Genomic DNA, 25,435 nt, shown 5'->3' on the forward strand with positions numbered 1-25,435 from the left:
TAATTGTAACAAATTGTAGGTCTGACATACAAGGTTAACAGCAGCTAAAAGCTTAGAAGGGAAAAAATATCACTCAGTCAATAGGGAAATCCTTTAAAGAAAAGCTTTGCTGGGCTTGGGTATATGAGGGAAGCAGAGCACACACCAGAGGACAAAGAGAAATTTTGACTTAATATTTAAGAACCTTTTATAGATTAAAAAAGCCCCAAATGTACAAAATTTAATTAGAAGCTAACGATTTGGTGTTGTGGGGAGCTGAAGGGAACAGAGCAGGGAATGGCTTGTTTGAAATGACCTTGCTGTCAGGGATTCACATAAGCTGTTAAATGTATGCAAAGAACTGCCAGGAAATCAATAAAATAAAACATTGTGGTGGTCCAGTATGGAAGCATGGGACATAAATTACCATTTTAATTTTCAATCAATACAGAAACAGATATCCCTGAAGCAGTAAAACATGACCTGCACACAGATCTTTATTGCAGGACAAAAGAGAATACAACAGAGATCCATAAAACTCTCACAGATATTTTCAAGACCGATACTGGCCATATTTGTTCTGTATTAATTGGTACTTACCTGCTCCTGATTGGGAATATCTGCTCCCAGAACAAAGAAAATTTCTTCATGGTTTATCACTTTACAAATCTTTTTGACAGCTGGATTTAGAATTTGCAGGATGGCATTGAACATCCTTTTTTTTTGTTTTCAAGTTTAAAAGTCTGATCAGCATTTGAAAGAAGCACCCGGTAATAGCGCTAACAGGGATCAGAAAGGGGCTGCCCAAAAGGTACTCAAGAGGGGAATAGCATAGCACACAGAATTTTATTGTGGGCCATGGTTTTATGAGTATTCAGCACTGGTTGTTTCCATAACCTATTAAGTTATGATGGTCATTGGCACGACAAGGGTGACTTAGTGAAATTGTTTTGGTAAAGGGGGTTTTGTGAAATCTCTTAGTGAGTTTTGTATTGTATGATTGTTTATTTACTATAAAGTAGCTCATCTATACGAATTTCTTGTTGAATGTCTGATTTGAATGAAAGCAGAATGCAATGTAAGTTATATCCATTTATCTGATTTTTGGAGCAATTCTATCCAACTGAGGAGTTAGCATAGTTTCTCTTCTGACACACAATAATAAATAAATAAAAATAAAACAAATCACTCATAAACTCAGTGAATGGTACAGTGTATCTTGTCCTGACTTCATAAGAACACTTGAAGCAGAAAGGCAAAGATGTAAGTGGCTTCATATCCTGGAATTCTACCATATCAGATCATGTGGTTGTAGGTTACCTGTTTCTTTTGTCAGGAAAAAAGTGCTTGAGATGACTCCATATATTCATTTTTGAAAACTGTATATTTGCATAGCAGAATACATCTCTTATGTTATTATTGTGAGGTGATATTGCCAGATATACACTATGGGGTAAACCTACTTACCATTTAGTTAATATTAGAATTCTTCCTGTTTTCCTTCCTGTTTCCTAAATGTGTTAGTTATGAAAATAAAGACCAGATAATTAACTGATGAAACAAAATGGAAATTTTAGAGAGGGGTTGGGGTTTGCAAAACCCCCTGATGAGTACATTCTTTTTTATATTACTAATTTTATGTTTACTTTTCTAGTGTCTTTTAAGAAGTTGCTACCAATATCCACACCAAATGTATTCTTCTGTATTTGCAATGTAGCTTAGGTCTAGTTGTGATAAGATCTATGTTTTAAAAGAAATAGAATTTTGACTATATGTGAAAGAGACTTTTTAGTAACTGAAGTTGAAATAATGAAAATTAAATCCTTTCCTATTGCGTTCAGTGTCCTTTTAGTTTTCCATCTGTGTAACTTTTGGTATTTATACCTAAAAAAATACCAGCAATATACTACAGAAATCATGGTACATAGTAGTTGCATTTTGCTTTATTTATATGCATGGAAATAGTTTTCAGGTTTCTGATGTTTTTCCCCAATTTTTCATATCTGTTTGAAAAGTATTCCATCTTCTTTCTGGACTGGTATTAGCAGTGTGCCTGTAATACACAACCATGTGCATGTGATGCCAAGAAGTTTCTAACCCCCTTTTTTCATTAATCTTCATAACTGCAGTGATCGTCTACAATTAACAGAGGGACTGAGAGACAAAAATCCAATCTCCAGTTAGTGAACACTTCAGTAAGTTAAATGTATTCAGATGGTTGAGTAAGTACTTAAACAGCTGCTAATAAAATCTCAGTTCCAGTGAGAATTATCTTTGTTAACTCATGGATATACTGAACTTTAGAAAAGGATGAACTCCATGCTTGTCTTTAAAAAAGCAAAAAGAGATGAAGGTAGAAACTGCATATCAATTTAGTCAAGATATTGGAGGCTGGGCATGAATATATTTCATGGATAGATATTGACTTCCTTTTGGGGGTTTTATCTCTCAGATCTCATCTTAACAATTGACACAGCATTGACACGTAATGTGAATACTAGTCAAAATACATTAGTGAAATCTCTCCAGGTTGTATCATTAATTCTTTGCTCTTCCTTAACACCCCCAAAAAAATGAAAAATGGTGGAGTCTTGATGCTTCTATATGAAAATAGTGAAACTTCCTCTGTCAGCTAGAGGTTTCAAAAAAATGTTTATTGTTCTCATAAAGAAGTTCAAATGACAATAGCTGCTTTTCAGGCCATAAATATTAGTATCTCTCTGCATGTGTGTTCCCAAGTTCTCTGCACTTGGGGCCAGTGCATGCTGTTGTGTTCCCCTAAAAACAACTGAAGATAAGGTTCCATGTAGCAGAACCATTTCTGCTTTCTGGAGTTGCAGAAGAATCACTTAACAGGTTTCTAGTCTGGGAAAGAAAGACTGCTATGCAAATAGGCCTGACCCTGTTTTTATCCTATGGCATAACTCTAGAGGCTGGGAAAGTCATTTGTTGTAAAAAGTAGAGGTACACAGGTTGTGTTACCAAGTGTCAAAACCAGTGTACTGCTTTTCCTTGACAGTAGTTTTTCTGGGCTGCCTGTGATTCCTGGGGAATTTGTACACTTTGTTCTGCCCTTTCTTCTGCAGGCAAATAAGCTCTCCCTTTGCCTAAGGAGATCTGGGAATTTGGGGGGACGGTGATTTAAAGGGAGAGGTTTTCTACTATTTTTGGTTTTGTTTGTAAAATTAATTAATTCTTCTGTATAAATTCTTTTTTTATTTAATTTCAGTTACTGATTCCAAACTCGTACTGCTTTAATGCATCCCAATTCTATTTACCTAACAGCTGCACCTCAGTCATCCAAGGAAACATAAATAAGTCTTATAACAGTCAGATTGGTATCAATGTTGCTTCTTTAGATATACATCAGGTAATTTGACTTTAAGGCCAATAGGTCTGAGAGGATAACACTGGTTTTGTTCACTCCATTCTCAATCTCTAATCCAGGTCTTTGGCAATTAGTAAGGTAGATGCAGAACTTCTACACTGATTTTAGCTATTACTTATTTAGTCTATAACTTTTAGATCAAAAGATGTTTAGACAAGCTTTTGGTTATGATAAACTATTTTTAATAGCAAAAAGGGACAGAATTGTACTAATAAATGTATATTTGCCTAATTCAAAACTAACACTTAAAAATGGAGTGGGAGGAGACTCTTGTTCACCAGTTTTCCATATAAGGTACTAAGATGGTTACATATTCTCATGGGCAAATAAAAGATAGTAATTTTTCTTCAGGAAAACAGGCAAGTGAGCATAAGGAATGAGATGCCTGCATGAGAATGAGGTCTCTCCTTGTGCTCGTAATAGGAGTAGCAGTGTAAAATACAGCAGTATTTTTAAATGGAACAAGTGCCCCTTTAAACCTAAAAATTTTAAATCCTCTATTAATGTGGTATTTTTATGTTCAGTTATTATTTGATGTAAGATATAAAACTACTTACATAGTGTAGTTTTCTGAGTGTACATGTGCATTTCATAGTCATAACTGTGTATAGTATGAAGTGAAAGAAAACTATAGGATCAAAGCTTTGACATTGTATGCAGCTGTTATTTCTGACACATAATAGAGTTTGGTCTATGTGCAAAATATTTGTGGAGAGAGAGGGTACAAGTGGGATAGTTTCATGAAGGGGTAATACTGTTTAGTTTGTTGAAAGGAAACAATTATTTTTTCTATTTCCTTTTTTTTTCCAAAAAATACGGTATGTGTATCTAATTTGAGGCAAAATAAGTTACATTTACTTTGGGTATTTTTCCCCCATGTTATTCTTTAAGCAGTGAGACATATTGACTACTGATGAGCACATTGGACTCCTAGCTTTTATTTCCTGCTCTAGGTCCTAAAGAAATCTAATCTTTATTGCTAATTTAACCTCTTACTATTACTCTTTCTTTGTAAAATAGTACTGGGCTTTCAAGAAAGGAAACGGAAAGAAGTACTAGTAAATTTGAGAACATCATTCATTAGAGTTTGTGTTCAAACTCTTTATAATCTAAAATGAATTTTTAAAATTTCAATTCTATAAGCCAAAAATTATTAAACTATCCAAGATGTCTCAGTATGATGTATAAGACTGTGTGATGTTTACAGAGTATGTATTCAAGAAAAATGGAAAATGCAAATAATTTTTGTATTTATGTAAGTAACTATTCGTGGCTTGTGTTAGTTATATCACTGAAAATACCATGTGCTTTAGAGGTAGTTGTACAGTTCCTTACGTGATTCAATCTGACACCTTCCCAGAGTCATTTTACTCAGAGCATTGGAGAGTTTGTTCTTAAAGGCAGGCAGAGTCCAACCCCCTGCTCCTGTTTACATGGAAAGGGGCATTTTTTGAGAGTTCTCTACAGCTGCCTACCCATGCTGGGTTTACATTAAATGCATTGCTTTATAAAAAAGGGTATTTATTAATGATGTCTAACGTAATCCTTTCTGGATAAGGTATTGAAGAGACCATAGCACTTTTATTACTTGATAGGATTATAATTCATTAATTTCCTTTACATGAGTGATGAAGGAAATATCAGAAAAAGTAAAAGAGTCAAGAGTTGAAGAGAGTTGCGGGTCTGTAACCCATTCCCACTTTACTGAAGCTTTTTTTGGTTTGATTTGGTTTTGTTGCCTGGCTTTAGTTTGGTTTTCTTTTTTTTTTACCATTTTTTATTATTTGAAAGAAATGGGTAGGATTATAAATCTACTTTGATCATATCCGGCAAAAGTTTGATTTCCTCCAAGTCCACAAATGCAAGTATGTATTCCCACTCATGTGCAGAAAGTGTCCAGAGCAGCTGAATATTTATATAAAAATCAGTATTACACATAACATCCAATGAAAAGATGGAAGGATGGGAATGATTATCTGACATAATGATTACCTCATCCTATCTAGTCTTTTTAGAAAGAACAAAGAGACATTAACACCAAATTTCTGCCTTGGTGCTCAGTTCTATCACACATGGTTTGGGTGTATTGAATGAGGTGTATGTAGCAGGCCTAGCTATTTTCACATCTCTCCCATTTGGCTAAAGGTCAGGTGTGGAGGAATGCTTAATGTCGAGTGCTTTGTATGGTCTCAGCCTTTTCATGCCTTGGTTTGAAATGTCACTCTGGCAGTTTTAATGATCCTAATCTCATCACTGTCTTCTTTCTACTCTGTGTTTAGCAAGAATCTTTAAAAATCTCTGTCAGGAGTTTTATTTACAGTAAAATGTTTTCTTTCTGCCCAGAACTGGCTTTTGTTAATTCAATTAGACATTGCAGTGTATGAGATAATCAGGGAGTGAGGCCTTTTAATGTGAAAAATACTCCGTGTTTCTTAAAAATCTTTTTTCCTTTCTCAGTTTTTGTCTGGTTCAGTGGCAGGGCTTTCTTCTTCTTTTTCTAAAAGTGCTGTTTTGTTGATCATGCTATGTTTTATAACGGGGTATGTTGCCACTGCACACAATAGTGAGGATTTTCACAGGAAAGATTTCTCTACTTTTTTCTTTGTTTTACCTTATATAAAATGCCCATTGGAAATGAACTTCTGATGTCGGTTGTGAACCTGTATCTGAATGCTGATAACTCTTGATATTGCACAAAAAGTTCTTGGTTGGATGTACTATTGAAAGAAGTCAAATGTGTGAGTTTTGAAGAGAAGACATCATTTGGGTGTTTTCCTAAAGTTTTAAGTCAATCAAATCTACTTCTGAAATTAGTTCTGATTTTTTGCCTTCCTGTGTAAAACACAACTAATATGTATGTTCTGCAAAAAAAGTTTGTATGTGAGCCTATGCTTATTTCATGTTTATTTTTTTCTTAACTTTCTGGAAAAACAGCTTTCTAGTCCATTGAAGGCAAATACTCATGTTTCTGGTGGTTAGGATGTGACTGTCCTGTTAGGTCAGCAGTAGATGCATCTGCATTAAGCAACAAATCATCGTTTCAATGGTATGTATTGCACATGTGGGTTTTGTTTGTGTTTCTTCATTTATGGAAAAAGTAATAGTTTCCCAATGTGTCTGAAGCTGGAAACAGTGATGCATATGAAAAAATCCATCCTGGAGAGGTTTCCTCTTGTGTAAACCAGCACGTGCATCACGCGTATTTCTGTAGTGGCAGCTTAGCTGATGTATATGGCATTTTATCAGAACACCCCTGTGTTCCCTTACTAACATAACTAATACATTGCCCCTGTGGTGGCCCAGAGCTGTGTTTGAAGATCAGAGGCTTTCTTTAATCCCTCTAACACCTCTGTGCCATCTTCCAGCCTGTGTGATACATACTATGTAAGAGAAACAAATTATGTAGTTTACAAGGGCTGAGCTTGAAACTGTTATTTGGAAAAGCAGAAGGGTTAAAGAATTTACATTCATTATTTTGCGGGCAAATTGTAATAAATTTCTATAAATGTGTAATTTATAACCTACAAGCCAGCTTCCTCTGGCAAGGTCAAGTCTACAGAACAGTTAGTTTTCTGTTTCCATTCTTTGGTGCAAAACTCTGATAGGGTCTTCTGAGGCTTTTCGGCCCAAAACTATTATTTTCTCTGTAGGGTTCCAGGCTGCGTGCCAGTTTGTTGTGTGTCTGTGCACTATTGTATCTGTTGCTGCCTGGTAATTTGCCTCTGCTGCGTAAGTGCCTGCCTCTCTTTCAGAGCACATAAACAATTCTGGAGAAGAAATAACAGGTTAGGTGCCTTGTATTTTCAGCCACGTACAAGCAATGTGAAGGGTCAGGAGAATATCCTCTGCAAGAATCCACCCTTTCACCAGAGGCTGAGGTGTGAACCAAGTCAGGCACTGCATTTCAGTGCTCCAGGCCCATGGTGCTTTATTCAGTAGTAGGCTGAATGTTTGGAATTTTCTCCCCTGGCGTTGATCTGAATTACTGCAATTAGGAGGAGAAATCAATTTTCTTTAGTGCTTGATTTGAGCAGCCTGAACTATAAAATCACATTTTAATTTAGACTCACTTTACAGTATAAAAGATAAGGGCTCCTTCTAGACATGCTATTAGATCTCAACCTTGAGGTTTCTCTTATAATTTCAACACTTGTCCACTTATCTCATGAACAAGAGGTTTCTGGTTTAATTCTAGTAATCCCCCATGTGAAAGACCCTAGCACAAGCAGATTCCTTGCTGACAGCACAAAAATAGCTACTGAATTCAGTTATATTGATTTCTTCTGCTTGCTTAAGGGAGGTATCAACACCCAGCTTCATTAATAGCACTGAGCCTGCACTCACCTCATCTGATGCAGCTCTGCATGACTTTCACTGGCTGGTATCTCTTGCGTGTAGTTTGAATTACTGATCTTAGATGGCTGAAAAGCCATAAATGGATTCAGCAGTGACACTGAGGCTGTTGTCTTCCTATTGCCTTGCAGAGCTTCATCCGAGCAGCACGACCTTTGCTCTGAGATTTTGTAACTGTGATTTGACTGTGAGGTTTCCTTTACTGACATATTTCAAATAATTAGTTTGTTTCAGTGCTTGCATATCATTCAGGTCAAAGGGAGCAAACTGTCTTCCCTTCTGTACTTTGTGTTTAAGTGCCACTGTCAGAGAGTTTACTATCACCTCGGGTTATGAGCTCATGGAGTCTGAACTACTGGTTAGTCATTGCTCCGCATTACGGTTCAGTGAATGTCTGTGGGTTAAACTCCATCTCCCTGTCTGTTTTCAGGTCTTTAGAAGAACTACAACCTTACTGCTTTTTTTTCCCAGACCTTTTCAGCCTGACAAGTCAAGCTTGAAAAAAATGGAGGTAACAGATGATATCAAGTTGTTCTCATATTTGCAATTGAGCCATAAGAGCCTCTGGAAGAAGTGGGAGAATTTTCGGCAGCTGTGCTGCTGGTAGTACCTATAACCTAAAAGCTGGGTGCATATTAAAATGAAAAATACAGGCATGAAAGAGAGCAAAGTGTGGTGATCTTTAAGATATGAATGAGAGCACAGGTTTTCTTCTTAGTTACATAGGGCTTGATTATACATTTTTTTTTAAACATCTGAAGTGAAAAACCTCCTTGTTCGGAGGTTGTGGTTATCAAGATTATGTGGAGCATTGTGTGAAAAATCCTATCAGTTCAAAATCAGCCAAGCTAGCTTGAAATTGCTGAGGGTGAATTAGCCAAGTTAGATGACTTGGAGAACTGGATGAAGAGAATTGCACAGTTACATTAGAAGCATGAGCTGTAGCACGCTGTGACTTCTGGTTGTTTCTGAGGGACAGTGGCTCACATGGTCACATTGTTACTCAAGTCTAAATACAGTTATGAGTGAGGATTGCCTGACTCAGGTTCCTAAAGTCAAAAGTACCCTGTTAGAATTCTGCTGCACTAACTCAAAACTAAAACACTTTTGCTTCAAGAAAAAAGATAAGTTAAGCAATAAATGTGAAGTAAAAGTTACAATTTACTGATATACTTTTCATTACCAAAGGCGACTCAATTTATTTGTCTGATGAATCATGTGGCAAGAATACTGCCACTGTTGTGCTGCAGCCTTGCATTTTTTAATGGATTAAACTCGGGCTTTGTGATTATGGTTAAATTCAGAGTGTTTCATAGGTAGCTGGTCAGGCTGTGGGGGTGAGCACATTCCTCTGCTGGAACCAGCATCTCTGATGGACCATTGAATTCATTCTAGGCACTATTGCTCGTTCTGTGCTGGTAAAAAATAAATCAGCTGTGACTTGCTTGCCTTGGGGCATTTGTTTCTTGTAGCTTTAGCGTCCCTAGTCATGGTGGAGATTTTTATTTTATGCTATGAATAACAAGAAGTTTGATTTGTTGTAGAGATCCATGTAACTTTTGGTTACAGAGAGGACAGAATTATACCACAGGCAAGCACGATGTGATAGACAGCTCCACTAACTTCTCCACTGGGTAGGGTGGTTCCAGAAACTCCAGAATTTTGTAGAGTTTAACAGCCACTGTTTTGCCACTCTCTTCTACAGACTGTATGTGTTCTCCACAGTGTCTTGAGGAATTAATTTAGTTGTAGTTTTTCAGTCATATGGGAAGTACTGAAATTTCTGACAACTCTACAGCCAGAAAGCTGTCCTCATGCCACATGGAAAAAGTAGGAGCTGCAGATAATGTTCTTTTACATACAGCACAGTTAATTTCCTCATTTTGGAGGTCTAGTTAGGTAATGTTTTATTTGCAGTTCCAACAAGCATGTTTGCTTACATCATTTATATGCATCTGCAGTATTACTTTGCCTTTTGATTTAAAACAAAAATCCATGTTTTGCAAAACTCATGCATTTTTGGCCACAATTTTAATTGTCATAAATCAGTATCAGTATAATAGCTCTAAGTGGATTTTTACCAAAGTTTTATGCTTCAGAAAGTTAGCTCTTACTGTGGACACTTTATCTCAAAATTAATTCCTGCATCTGTATAAGTATTAAGAAAAAAAAGGTGTATCTTCAATCTGCTTATACTTTTTAACATATTCCCTGTATTCTGCACATTTTTAACTGGCAACTTGACAGTGTATTATGCAGACATGTCACATAAAAGGTCATCTTACATTTTTACATTTAAAGGTATGTGTTGTAATGTTCCAAGTTTAGACTTTTTGGCTTTCTTCCAAACCAAACTTACCAAGAAATAGAGCCCATCTGCTACCACAAATATAAAATATTTTGAGCTCTAGGCTGCATAGGAGTTCTACAAACACACCAGGAACGAGCAGAATAGGGTATATTTGCACTTGAAAGTTTAGTTATATTTTATTCTTGCATAGTTTTGAGGGTTAAAGATTATCTAGGGCCACTAAAGCCTCTAACCGGTGAGCTGTAAAGATACCTTGTTCCAAAATTGCTCTTGTAATTAATGTATTTCTTTCCCTTCCTGCTTTTAGATTGAATGAATTCCCCTTATTAGTTCAGGCCTTTTTCTGATCCACATTCTAGAAAAAAGGTTTGCATGTTTTATATGTGCAGGTCTGTGCGGATACTCCATATTATAAATATACCATATATCACCCCCCAAAAATTGTATTGAATCTTCTTTTGAGTCATCTGACCTCTGTACATGTTTGTGTTACTGAATTTGTAATGTTTGCTGCAGAGGAATTACTTGGGAGTGTATAAATTAGATCTAAAAAGGAATGCATTAACCTCACATTGTAAAAATTGTCTATTATTATGTATATTTTGATGCCACATGTGGCCGTAGTGTTCTAGGTAATTCCTTTGGAGCTATAGTGTCCACGACTGGCTGGGCACAATGTCCCTATTCCAGGGATATTTTTTACTTACAGTGGCACTATGTTAGTGTTTGAGGTAGTTTACAATACAGTGCAGCAGAGATAATAATGAAGGCTTCACAGATATCTTCATTTGGGAAAGAAATTCACATTCTGAGTCCATTTGGGAAGTAGCATACTTTTGAGCTGGAGTTAAAGAAAGGTACAGATTCTGTACGCAGAAGGAAATGCTGCAGAATCAGGTTCTGAGGATATTCAGCCTTTTGAAGTCTGCTCAGCTAAAGTGTGGTGCTGGCTAACCCAGTCCTTCCACACCTGGAGTTATGTACTCTCTGTATTGCCTGGCTGTGTGTGTACTGGGCTCTGCTGGTTTCTCTGAACAGGGAACACAAAGCCTGACAAAGCAGCTCATGGTGCTTAACCTTGAGGCTTCCATTAGACAGCAATGTTTGATCCTTCATGAGAAGTGGATTCCATTCAGGTGATTGTTGTCCCCCTCTGTCCCTCTGATCTGGGATCACAGACAGGTTCACCAGAATGCCCTTGGGCAGTGTTTGCTGTGGAAAACTTGAGTACCATGCATTTATTTGTCATTATGGAACCGGTGACGTTAGTGTTGGGGTTTTTTCTTGATTTCACATTTAAAGAAAGTTGAGTTACCCTTAAAGTTCATCATACATCAGTGTAACTCTGCACTGAACAAAGCAAATAACCAGGAACTCTTCCTTTCCTGTAAGGTAATAATGCGCATTTCAATTAGCTGCCTGCTATTTCCTTTTCTTCCATTCACTTTGACATTTAGCATTGCAGTAGTTTTAATTTTCTTTGGTTCTTATAAAGATTTTTTTTTCAATTATTCAGCTATTTCAAGGAATATTTTATCATAACTTAGAAATATATATTGTAAGCACCATTGCGTGTTTTTTGTGGAGGTTTTTGTTTGGTTGGTTTTTGGGTTTTTTTTTCTTTGTTTTTAATCTCAGCAGAACTCTGCTTACTGGTAGCAGTTGGAGTGATTTACCAATTTCAAGAGAGCTTGTAGGGCTGGGATCAAGTACTGCCTCACTGAAAGGAAATAAATTGTATAGCAGTTCCTCGGATGGGGCTAAAATAGTAATAATAAAATAAATATAATGAAAAAAGTCCTTGTAAAGTGATCTGAGTAGGTGATCTCTGATGAAATAAACAACAGAAATGAGTGGGGGCCTGTGGCTGTCATTTGAAAATCAGCAATAGCCAGTTTTAACCCTGGCAGTTGTATGTGCTACTTGACAAAGTAGGAATTCGATTGCTGAACAGTCCAATAATGTGAGCTGGCCTTTTCTGATCCTTTTAGTGAAATATCACTTTGTTTTGTAGTTGCTTTCTAATTAGAATTTCCAATGCTGCTTTACTAACAGAGGGCTGCAAAAATAAGGCATGTTGCAATTCCTGGTGGGGAGCTCCTTACTTCTAATAGCTTGTATCACTTTGCAAAGCACTGGCAGGTAATCCTCTCTGTGATGAAAGAATATAAATACAGGTAAAAAGTGAACAGAAGAATTAACGTTCTGCAGTGCCACTGCAAGGATGAAGAGGACTCTGAGTCTGTTGGGTAACCAGCTTTTGGCAAATTCCCTTTGCCTTTTAAAAAAAGAAAAAGTAAAAAAGTAATAGTGGAGTTTATTTCTGTCTATGAAAAGGTATTTTCTAGGTGTAAAATATTTAATAAAAATTCATATTATGAAAACTAAATGCAAAAGAAGTAGAATTATTTGATTCTGAAAGACATGTAAGTAATCTATTAGCATATCTTTTCATATATATATATTTTTTTTTTGCTACTACATTACCAGCATCATTGACAGGCCAACAGATTAATTTGCTTTTAGCACACAGATTTGATGAAATGCTTATGTTTTAGAAGTACTAAAGCAAAATTAAGAGAACCCCTTTCTTCAGAAGCAGTATTGAAAAAGTAGAATTACAGCTCCTAGGAACATGCCTGCTGTCCTCCATAAATAGAGGAGTTGGGTACCCTGCCCATGTAGTAGGTAATGAGAAATGAATAAACTCCTTGTTTCTTAAAGTGGCAGGATTTTAGCGTGTTTACCTTTGTCTGCATCCTCAAGGCTTTATTAGATCCAAAACAATGTTGTAATAATATGAAGCAGAACAGTCTCATAGGTAGCATTGGTACCAATGAATATCTCGATACTTGCACAGGATGGTGGGATGGGAGCCTCATTGAAACCTTAAGCAAATTATGTCATTTTCCTACCTTTTAGATCCATGAATCTACAGCTAAAGCAGTAATTAACCTATCAGTTAAGCAAAAAAAGCTTATTGTTACTCAACTTTTCACTAGTTTTCAAATTCTCATAGTATAATTAGGTACCTCGATCCAGCAGAGCAGGAAGATTAGAAAATTTGGGGAAAAAAAATTAAAGCAGACTTCATCAGAAGTTTGTTTCCTCTCTTTAGTGGTTGGCAGTGACTTGTGGGTTTCGTTTGTTTAGTTGTTTGTTTGGGGGGATTTTGTTGGGTTTTATTGGTTGGTTTGTTGGTTGGGGTATTTTTAAAACATCTTCATCACTTCAAGGGGGAACTTGACTTTTTTATTTTTTGTTAATGTGTAGATTGTTTTGGCAGATTACAAAATAAAAAACATTCTGTTTTCTGGTCAGTTTGGAACATACAGTTCTGCTTTTTCTATTAGTATAATTCCAACTGAATGCTTTGTGTGCAATAGTGACAGCTATTTTATTGTCTATTTAATTACAGCCAGCTCTGTAAGAGTGGCAGGGCTGGCGTTTAGCAGATTTGTGGATGAAAAGCATTTCACGGGAGTATTAGACACATCTCTTCATTCCAAATAGAATGTGTTTTAGTATATGATTTGCAGTTTAAAATAAAGCACTGGAAAATACTGATGTTTACTGGAATTGTAATTAAAATCTTCCATTGTTTGTACTTGGAGAGAGCTTGACATAAATGCTTTCAGTAATTGCTTTTTCACTGGGAAGATGCTTAGGAGAACTTTCTTAGCACTCTGAAGTCAGAGACAGCTTGTTCAACACCCTCTTCAAAGCAGGGATGATGTAAGGTTGAAATCAGGTCTCTTGTGACCCTTCTCAGGTGGAGTTTTGGTGTCTGAGGGGCAGAGATTACACCGCGTGGTCTGAATGGCCTCTTGTGGTGTTCTGTCACTTTGTGAGTGAAATATCTCAAAAAAGACATTGCCCAGCAGTGTTAGGAGCTTGAAATTTGAACATAGCTTCAGTTTTGTCTCTTCCTAATTTTTAATAAAGATAGAAACATACATTCTCTTTAGCAAGTTTTCCATATGTTATCTGGTTTCCATGCTATATTTATCCTTACTCTTACCTAAAGAACAGAGGTTTCTACCTGCCTTTCAGAAGGAATTGTGTATCCCTCACGCTGGAAAACAGTCTCTGAGGATAGGCAAAATGCACTGAATTTTGTAATTGTTTTGGAAACAATGCAGTTCTCACTTAACACACTGCTTGGCTGTTCAGTGGCATTGAGGCTGTTGAATGCTTCATCTTTTAAAGTTGCTTTCATTAACTTTGTGTAAATACATGCAGGGTGATCTGGCTGGGCTTGGAAACAATATAAAGCCCAGCCCTTATATTTGGGAAAGGACTGCTTTGGAGTGCAGGGTGAGCCTCAAAGGGGTTGGATGCTTGAAATGATCAACAAAAACTATTGTTGGCTTGCTTGTCAGTGTTAGAGCTTTTACTCTTAAAGGAGCTTGTGTCAGCAGTGTTAAATCCAGAAGCCCTTCAGGAAACATAAAATAAGTATCCAAGACAGCTATCCAGAATTTAGGCCATCTGAAAGGTTACCCTGAGGTAAACTGAAAGTAAAAATATCTTTTGATAAGAAAATTCTGCTCCCTTGTAAGGGAGATAAAATAAACTTGTATTTTTCTGCAGGTGCATTTTGTTTTTTCCCTTGGAAGGAAGGGGAACAAAGTATGGTGTAAAAATCTGCATTTAAACTATGGTACCTCGTGTGAGAAAGTGTGGCAAGATAAATCTTAAATTAATAAGACAGTAGATATTCTAGCCCATCCATTTTTGGGGGTTGGGATTGGGGGAAGAAATACTTATTGTATCACCCTCAGTGTTTAGTTTGTGTTTGATTTAATGTAACCAATGGGATATTGTTATGGATGGGTCCAAAAGAGATCGCACACACCAATATGGTGTTCAGGCAAATCCCCACTTTATTCAAATTGGACAACATATATAACCCAAGGTAACCCCGCCCCGGGCACAGCACATCTGACTGCATAGGCTCAGGTTAGAAACATGTACTTATAAGGTAGAATCCAAAGCCCCTTCCAGGTGAGACGTTGGGCTTGTAGTTGTTTGACCTCTGAGTTCGGTGTCACGTGGTTCTTCTGGACCCACTGGAGTCAGTGGGCGGCAACAGGATATTGTCTTAAAATCTTGTTAACATCATCACAAATGTTTTGTCCTGTTCAAACATTTTCTTGTGCATCAATTAAATAAGAATACTATGGGCAAGACTGTGGGCATAGTGTTGGAGAAAGCAAAGATTTCATATTTTAGAAATAAACATTAGGAGTTACTTTCCTTTGTTTCACCTTGAGCATAGATAATGTGGATATTTTAAGTGATGATGGCTTGTAATATAGTTTAAAAATCCCACTGGGTGGTTATCCTTAGATAAACTGAAAGAATTCATTCCATTATTATCATTACTACTCTGCTTACTCTGTTGTGAAAGCAGTCAGAAATCTCTAGTAAAATAGTAAATAAAATAAGGGTAGACCAATCTAATCAATGAAATGAAAATATTCCAAAAGCAACATCAGGTTTTTTGGTTGTCATGTGCTTCATGCTGTGTAGCTTTAGGCAAAGGTGCTGACTTCATGCAGCGTTTTACTTGAGGTGGGTTGGGAATAAGATTCTGCATCTTGTAGGACAACATCCAGAGGTGTGGATGTTTGAAGAATCACTTGCTGACAATTATTCTGACCTGTAAATAAAAGAAGAATATTTGACAAATCTAAGCAGAAGGACTTAGCCATTTTTATGTTTGCTAATCAAATTTCCTTTTTGAAAATACCATTTTATTCAAGAAATCAAACAAAAGAGACAACTCCAGAAAGGTGATGGAGGGGAAGAAAAGCTGATCAGGTTGTTTTTATTAAGTCTCTACTCTTATTTCTACTGTCTGCCATGTAACTTGTCATTCGGGGGATTTTAAAGTTGCTATATTGCAACAACAGGTTAGATTTACAAACTTCATATTTTCCCAGCAGGCCCTTGAATTTCACATGTTATATTGTGCATTTTAATAATGCCTGTAAGACGTTCATGTACATCTGACCAAAATACCATGTGTCAGTTTTAGTTCCTCATGGGAAGTCTGCCAAACTTGTTTGTCAGCTCCAGTGTTTTAATTCACTTATCTTCAGGTTTGTGGGAGAATTCAGGAAGAAGGAAAGAAAGGATGGTTCTAACAGCTGAAAAAAACAACTCTAGAAGTCTTCAGGGTTATCCAAAAAGATTTTATCTAAAATCCTCCTTGTGTTCTGTATAGCAGGATTTACATGTAAATCTTCCTGCACTGAGAAATAGCTGAATAATCTGGCCATAAAGTGGGGTTTTATTTTTGTCAGTAATACACAGAAAAAGAATCTGACTGATTTAGTTTTTAAATTTTTCAGCCTTCTTAGTGTTGTGAAGAGTTTTGCCAATACCCTTACATCATTTTTATCATCAGCACAAAAGAATCATTTGGGAATAATTGTAGGCTTAATTGGGTGGAATCACACTGTGTGGTCCCATCTTAAGTTCTTCAGTATCCTCCTTTCATCCTAGATGAGTCTATCAGCCTATCAAAGATTGAATGATTTTGTTAATTTCCTTCTTTGAGGTCTTCTTACAATTATTTTCTTTTTGTGAATGTCATCTGTTCTCTTTAGTTTGTGCAAATTTTTGCTTTTAATGTGTTGAATCTTGGTTTAGTGCCTGATTTTGACAATGAGATATATATAATTGCTTTTAAAAATGTATTTATCATATCTAATGCCGGTCTTCAAGTGTATATTTAACTCAAAAGAAGTAAGATGTAAGGATCAGAATGCTGGAAATTAGTATTTCAAGTACATTGAATTACAATATTAAAGCTAATAATTATAAAATAACAACCTTCTAGTAGTGATTACTGAGTGCAAAATGAGCGTGAGGCAAAACTCTGTTGGTTACAGAATCTTAACAATGCAAATATTTATATAAAAATAAGGAAAATATTAATGGTTAGCAACGGTAAAAAATGAAATCCTTATCTCATAGTGCTGTACTTGGCAGTGTGTGGTGAAGGTGACTTGGCATATGTGAACAGGCTGGAGGTAGAGCAGCACCATCTGCCTTTGCAGCAGCATCTGACAGGTCCCCAGCTGTGGCCACCAGCCAAGCGATGGAAGATGCAGCAGGTTTGAGGTTCCTCTGCTGCCTTCCTTCCTCCATCTCTCCTGGGCTCATTTGCCCATTGGTCTTACTTGTGACAGAAGGAATCACAGAGTTAGGAAGGCATAGGGATGATCCACTGTAACCAGAGTTGTGCAGGCTGTTAGAGGAGGACCATATTTAGCTTGAGAGCCACAGAACATCTCCCATTTTGTGTTCAGAGGGCCCTGAGGCAAAGGAGCGTGAAATATTTTGGAAGTTTTAGTACTTAGAGTTTTGGGGTTTTTTTTAGATTTGTAACATTTACAAATAATTGTATTCTGATTTACCTCTTTTATCTTTGTTCAGTAAAATTGGAATTTTTTTATGTTGTTTTGATTTATGTTTTTGCCCAGCATTTCAGTAATAAGCATGTTTTATGGAGACCATGCTATTGATTTAAGTGTATAAAATAAAATATTCTGTTGGCTGGTTTTGCTTGTGGATTTGTCAGTCTTTGCATACCAATTTGCTTTGAGTATTCTATTTAAATAATGCTTTGGAAGGAAAATATGGTTTATGCTTTTTATTAATATAAATTAATTTAATGAAATTCAGCTAGCAAAAATAATTGTATTTTAGTAACTATATTTTTCCTTTTTGAATTTTTATCTCTCTGTAGGTAGGTGGCTAATCCAATCACTGTAAAAGTCCTTTTTTACACTAATTAAGTGAATGTGGTTTTCCACATAGAAAATGTCTTTTTAGCCTTGATAATATTCAATATCTTCTTAGTCTGTGTACTGGAAAGAAACTCCAGGTAAATTAATGAGCAGGGGCAGCAAGATTGGGCAATAGTGAATTAACGTACTTGCTTTACTTTTCCTGGTTATCAAAAGGCAAGATTTGTATCAACTCTGGTAACTTCAGATATAGTGGGTATTTGTTGTGTTGACTTTCCTCAAAAGGTTTCACATTCATATTTAGAAATAGCTTGAAATTTATTCATATGATGAAAGATATGAATAGTGAAACAGAGTAATTTAGACTTTTTTGATAATTTTATCTTTTCAAAAATATTACACATGACACATTAATAATACATTGGTTGATTTGGCAGTTGGGATGGTTTGTCAGATAGTTTTGAATGTATAAGAAATACTTTCATGCCATTACCTTTGCATTTAGACAAGCATGGAAAAGTAATAGTTGCTGTTATAAATTCCTCATAAAAGCTAAAGCATCCTTTAGAATTCTTTACATATTCCTCATAAAAGCTATAGCATCCTTTAGAATTCTTTACATATTCCTCATAAAAGCTATAGCATCCTTTAGAATTCTTTACATATTCCTCATAAAAGCTATAGCATCCTTTAGAATTCTTTACATATTCCTCATAAAAGCTATAGCATCCTTTAGAATTCTTTACATATTCCTCATAAAAGCTATAGCATCCTTTGGAATTTTTTAACGTATCCACTAAGAATGAAGGGAATACTCTGTGAAGCACTTGTGTACCTTTCAGCCTGAATGTGCTGTGATCACTGTTTAATATTGGCATCTCGCTGGTATGTTTTAATATTCTTGTTTGTTTTCGTGGTGGAATTGTTTTTGTTTGGGTTGGGGTTTATTGTTTTCTTTTGGTTGGTTGGTGTTTTTTGGGGTTTTTGTTTGTTTGTTTTCTTTTTATGTAGAGGCCTAATTCTGTAAAATAAAAGAGATTAGTGTTAGTGTTTGGGGAGTTCACCAAGAGAGAATTTCATTTTAGGTTAACTGCTGTTTTTCCATCCTAAGTAGGCAAAATTTTTTTGAAAGCCATGGAAATATATGAACTGGTATCTTCAATTCTTCCATATGAGTATTTAAATTTTCTTCAGAAAAATATTTTAGGTAATTTGGGTGTTCATGAAAAGGCATTTAGCAGCTATTTGCTTTAAACCCCACATTTTCTCCTAGTGTTTTTTTCTCGCATTTTAACACAAAATAGCAGGAAAAAATCATTACCAAGTTAACAAATATTAAGATCTGAGCTTGTATTTCATTGAACTTAGTGCTGAAAATTGCCTGTAATACATTATTTGTTCTGAAACACAAGCCTGTGTAACTATGTTTTCTGCTCCTTCGTTATTATTCGTATGGGGTTCTTCATCCTGGTTGTGGGATGTGTTTTTTTCTTTGCCTTTTTTGCTAAGAAATCCTGTTGAAATAGGGGATGTACTCAGAAACTGTTGGTCCATACCAGGGGCAGAGTGTGTTTTGGTGTTGGATTACTATTCTTTCCAATATTCAGTGTTCACTCCAATACACACAACTCCCAATGTAGTGGAGGAAGGGATAGGTGGGATATATACATAGGTGGGCCCCTTGACTTTCCACATTACATTCCCATGACTCTAGTGCTGAGAAGGTGGAAATAGGAGTCTGAGCAAGGGGTTTTCCAGCCAGAGGTACCCACTTGAGCTTCTCCCAAGCCTTGAGGTGGTCTCTGAATGCAGTCATTATCCTGCACACTACCCTGCTCTGCCTCCTGCACATGGGTGCCTAAGGCACTGTCTGCTTAAAAAAACACAATGAAACTTCAGGGGTGTGTGTCTCAGTTTTATCACTGCTATAGGACCTGGTTTGTAATGCAAAGAAATTGTTCTCAATTGTAAACTTTACCATAAAAATATTTCTTGCCTTTGTCTGGCTCTGAGGTAGCTTTGCTGACATGATTATTTCTATCAGTCTGTTATGGCTCTGCAGTAAGCTTATTTACCATCTGCTTTCAGGATGTGTGTTCCTGGCTGAGACATGATGTTTCCAGCTGTCATATGCCTGGTAGTGCTAGGTGAAGAAAAAAGCAACAAAAAAAGAGTAAAAAAGCCATTAAAAAGTTGCTTCATCTGCTGTAGAATATTTTTCAGAATTCGGTCTTGAAATTATTAAAATGTGAAATGCTTGAGGCAGATGGGATATGGTTCTTTGCATCTTAGTGTCTTTTGCAAGATGATGTGAGTTTGGGAGAGGTATTTTTTTCATGTTCTTTCATTCCTCCACTCAAAATATAGTGTACTTTATAAAAAACCACCACAAGACTCTTCCTCCCTACTTTTTTCCTAAATACTTCAGCTTTCATAACAAATATTAAGCGAATTTTAGAATTAACATTCTATTTGTGCTTCTAGAAGAAAATTAAAAAATCAATCTCCTAAAATTAATGGCCCTAAACTTGGCCTTAAAATTCTGCATTTAGAATGGCAATGGAATAATAGAGCAATAAAAATTCTTAAATATATGGCAAAGATTTAACATTTCCAAGTAGTTTTGCAGCCAGAGTTTTATCAAGCTGTTCAGTGTTCCATTCTATTCTACATTAAATGCAGCAGGATTTCTTTTGTTAAAGTTCATTAAATAATACTGAGGGATGTTATGGCTATGTTGTAGTACTACAGTTTTATATCCAACGTAGCATCAGTGTGAGCAGCAGGTCAGTCTGCAGACCCATTTAGTCCCTTATTCTGTTTACAATGATTGGTGTAGAAAATGGCTGAAGTTTCTCTTTTACCTTTCCAACTCTTTTTTTGGATCAAGCACTTCAGGGCTGGATGTAGTTTCTATGTACTTACTAATCTTTAACACCTTCCCATACTCAAATGTTTTCTGTCGTCCTTAAATCTCGATATAGCCTTCACCTCTCTAAGCATCCATTAACAAGGAAGTTCAGAGATCAACCATTTGCTGAGTGATGAGTCACATCATCTTGTTTCGAAGCTGTTTCCTGTTAGTTTCAGTTGATGCCTCCTGCTCCTTATTTTGGAAGACAGAGGGAAGAATCAATTTTTATCACCTTGACCTTGAGGACTGTGGTTTTATAGGCATTTGTTGTTTCTCCCCTGAGCCACATCTTTCAGGAAAGAGACTGAAGTGGGGTTTTGCTTTATGTAAGGATTTCTTGCACAGAAGTTCTTTTAACTTTGTCCATCTTGAGCTTCCCTTCTACAAATTGTTTTCAGTTCTGCTGTATCCTGTTTGAAGATTGGGGACCAAAATGACACACAACACTGATATGGACAGATCATGGATTTATACAATGGCAAAATGAGTTCTGTGTTGTTTTCCTGAAAGTTCCTAATTTCTAGTGCACTTTTCTGAACAACTACTGATACTTTTAAACATTTTCTCCATTTGTATTTCTTTCTGTTCATCTATATTTATTTCACCTGTCATTCATTGGCCACTCAGGTTCCTGTGTTGCCCCATGATTGATTCTTACCTTTTTTTCTAAACACTTAGGAGAGGTTTGGCACCTCACTCTTCAGCCTGTTTGCATGTGATCTTTTTATGATAGTGCTTCCTGTCACTGGTACCAGCACAGACATTTGCCAAATTCCATTGCTAGAAACCTCCTTCTGCTGAGGAACCAAACATTCACTGCCATCATTACCTCAGCAAGGATTGAGAATCACTTTCTTTTCACCTGGATGCTGTGTTTCCTGAAAAGTCTTTTTAAAATTGAAGTTAATTGCTGCCTTCCAGGTTTTATCCTTATATACCACGCTTCCTTGACATTCTAAACTCTTTTTTTTAAATATATTTTAATGACATAAATAAGTAAACCAACTACTGAAATGATTTTTTAAAATTGTTTATCAAGAAGTTATGTTGCAAAGCTGAACTGTGTGTGGCCATGTGTGTTAATGAAAGGATAGGACCCTTTATTGTAGCCCTTTATTGTTCAAGATTTGCTGAGCACTTGCCATTACAGTCAATCATCATATGAAGATTTAAATCACTCTGTGTGCATGTTTTGAAAAGGAAATAGAAGATCATAGGTTCATAAAGGGAATTAATGCATCTTTTTAGAAAGTATGATCTATTCAGACCTTTTAATGAAAAACCCTCTTCATGATAATTCTGTGGTGCAATTTCTGTGACAGCAATTTTCCAGTACCTGTTGACTTCAGACAGTGGGAGTTGCTCTGTTGAGAGCATCTCCTCTGTCCACTGCTGGACTTTCATTGTCATCCTGTCTATGTGGTGAACCAGATTTCTGCACACAAGGTTTTTGTAACTCGGTGATCACTTCTGCTGCCTTCAGTCCAAGACCCAGGGCCCTGGCTGGCTGCAGTTGCACCTACAGGAGTGTTCACTGGTGTTCTGAAGGGGAAGCTGCTCAAGTGTCACAAAACATAGACTGATTAGTTATTTCAAAGTGTATGGAAGTAAAATGTGACTATTTTTCATTTGTTGTTTAAATTTTGATAGAGGAACAGTGTGGATAAATTTAACTAAGTTGGTGAATGTCCAATTCAGAAGCTATCTCTAGTACTTGGGATCTGATTTTTATTCAAGTGTATTAATGTATATGACCCATCCAGAAAGCAATACCCTAGACTAGTATTCATCTGTGAAGGTCAATAAAAGCTACAACAATCCCAGCTATGGGGACAAAACTGGAATGGTTTATTGAACACTTGATCACAATTTAAGGTTTCAGGGAGACATATGCTAATAGAGAGGAAGGGTTATGGTAATCCAAAGAGAGCTTATTTTAATTTGGGAGTTACACAATTCTAGCTAAGGGAAGATAGCAAAGGATTACAACATGTCTGATAACTGAGTTCTATCTTACCTCAAGGCAGGAGACAGCTTATATACACAAGCAGAGCAAACACAGACTTCGGTCTTTGGTGATGGAATTTTCTTCATCTCTAAATTTCTAGAATCCGACATTCATCAACTGAGTAGAATGTGCAGAAGGGTATTTTCTTTTTGTGGATGCCCCATCCCTGGAAATGTTAACTTCTGAGTTGGATGAAGCATTGAGCAAACAAAGTGTAGTGAAAGGTGGGGTGCTAGAACTAGACAATCTTTAAGGTATTTTTCAATACAAGCAATTCTGTTATATATGTAACAGTGGAGTTATCCTCAAGCTCACTCTACCATCTTTACACTTCATCTGTATATGGTGTTTCTACCACTACACATAATTTTTTCAGTTCTTGTAGTTGCAGCTGATATGAGTATACCCAAATTATCATACTACATCTGTCCATGTGTTCTTGCTTACAGCTACAAAAAATGACCAGGTACAAACTCCCCAGTGTTCATGCTCTTTGTACAAGCTGCGGAAAGCCAACACCTGAGTTAGTTGGCTTTGAGCTGTGAATCAGGTTTACTGTTGCTGACCTGTCAGTAATCCAGTTTGTGGTTTGTGGCCTTTCTTAGGGCTAATGAAATTACTTTCTTTTTTTGTTTGTTTTTTTTTTTTTTTCCCACCCCTCAAATACTTCATTAAAGATGAGAATGACCTTGTAATCTCTTAACACATCAAATCTTTGTTCTTGTTACAGTCATTTCTTTAGTCGGTGTCCCTTTGGGTTTACAGGTCAGTTTACATCTAAAAGAAGGAGCGTGTATAAAGAAATCTAATAGATGTTGCTGAAATGGATGAGAATCTTATTTTCTCCCTTAGTGTACAAGAAGTAACAGCTGTGCATTTCTTGTTCACATACATTGAATGTCAAGCAGAATATAAATGACAAATGGCCAACTTCTGCTATATACCAAAAATTACAGTGTAATAACTAGATTGCCTTGCATTTTTTGCACTTGTTGTTAACTTGAGAGGTGAGTGATTTGATTGTGCCATGTGAAGTTGTACCTATAAGAACATTTTAAGTGGTAAAATTGCAATTGGAACTGGTATTACAGAAAGGTGACACTGGAATAAAGTGATGTTGAATTTCTGGTTCCAAACAGCCTTAGAGTGCTTTCTAAGTTTGTAATAATTGTACATACCTGACCTTTATCAGTTACTGAGAATAAGAAAACTCTTCATCTGAGATAAAAATAGTTACAGAATCTGACTGGTCTGAGCCTGAAATTGGAGCAAGTGGTTTCTTTGGCAGTTGGCCACATGTTTAAATCACCAATTCAACTTTGTTCATCTGTGGGATAACTAAAGTACACTCTCTGTGAAAATGGGCAGGTCTCCACCATCCAAGTAAATGGACTAAACCACGTTTTTCAGAAAGCATTCGGTTTCAAAGTTTTCCGTGAAAGGAAGATTGCAATAGTTTTGTCTTGGCTTAAAAAGCATACCTTATTTATTTTTATTTTCTGTCAGAATTGTCTTGCTATCCAGTCTGGGATTGTTCTTATGAGTTTGGGGTTTGTTTTTTGGGTTTTTTTCTATTACACTGAGGAGTAAATTTTCCTCTTCCTACTAAAGTAGTTCAGTGCTATGATACCTTTTTGGAACAGTGGATTAGGAAAAAGGTAAAATAAACCCCTCAAATTACAATAAACTGTGAACATTAATTCTGGGGTTTTTTTCTCCTTATTTACAGAAACAAGGATGCTGGAAATAGACAAGATATGAAATGTGTAAATGCAGTCATATATATTTAAAAACTGTGGGTAATTTTTGTGTATGTTTCAGTTCCAGTCATGCTCTCTGCATCCAGTCCATACAGCTGTGCCCAAACGTAGCCACGTGGATGTTAATCCCCGTGGAAAGCTGGTTTGTAGGATTGGTGTCCTGATTTGCATGTGAAAACCCAGTGATTACTGTCAGAATGCTGCAATCAGAGATGCAAGTTAGAAGTTTCACCAAGCCCATCCTATATAATTTCAACTTAGAAAATTAAGGTGCTATGCACATGTACTTTTCATGCAAAAATTATAAATAGGTATTGAAATTATTTGTTAAAATTGTTAGACAAAAAGTTATTAAACAGATCTACAGGTTTTGAAAAAGAAACCTGCATTCAGCTTAGATGAACTCAGCTCAGGGTTAGTTCATAATTTTAATTATAGGTAAGTTTTATTAAGCATGTGATGTGATGTTAAATGGCACTGTATAGATTGGAGAAGTAGATGAGGGGGTGGGTTCCAGTAATGTAGAAAAGAATTTGAGTTTTACTATGACAGGTGAATCAGAGCAGAACTATTCTGGTAAGATTATATATGGCCTATTTTGAATTGGTTGTTTTACTTATCTGTAAAATTTCCATTTGATAAATGCTGCCTGCACTACAGATATTTTTCCAGGAAAAAAAAAAAGTTGACTTGTACAATACTTCTATTGCCTTTAAAGTTATACTAGTCTTTTCCAATCTCAGTGGTTCTTCCTCCCACCTGCACCCACAGTGAATCAAGCTTTAATCTGATTTCCTTTCTGCTGCTTTAGAAACAAAAAGTGGTTTTATTAATGTCCCGTATTATTGTATTAGAAACGTTTCTTTAATTTCAGGTCTGTTTCCATAACAAAGTCATTGCCCTGCAAAGACTCCTTCGAAGTCAGCTTGGCTCTTTGTGTGAGTCTGTGTGCGCATAGG

The 25,435-nt window shown here is 36.3% G+C and overlaps 1 protein-coding gene and 1 long non-coding RNA gene across 2 annotated transcripts in view; one reads left to right on the top strand and one right to left on the bottom strand.

The window, feature by feature from the left end:
- The window catches only part of LOC139675742 (uncharacterized), a 38,656-nt gene extending 30,831 nt beyond the window's left edge, over positions 1-7,825 (bottom strand). The window contains exon 1 of the long non-coding RNA XR_011698533.1: positions 7,712-7,825. This is a non-coding gene — a long non-coding RNA (uncharacterized lncRNA). The remainder of the gene's footprint in view (positions 1-7,711) is intronic.
- NRG3 (neuregulin 3) overlaps positions 1-25,435 on the top strand; it is a 345,753-nt gene that overhangs the window by 154,765 nt on the left and 165,553 nt on the right. The gene's annotated exons all lie outside the window — the stretch shown is intronic.

This window comes from Pithys albifrons, chromosome 9, assembly GCF_047495875.1.
Source record: "Pithys albifrons albifrons isolate INPA30051 chromosome 9, PitAlb_v1, whole genome shotgun sequence".
Classification (NCBI taxonomy): Eukaryota; Metazoa; Chordata; class Aves; order Passeriformes; family Thamnophilidae; genus Pithys; species Pithys albifrons.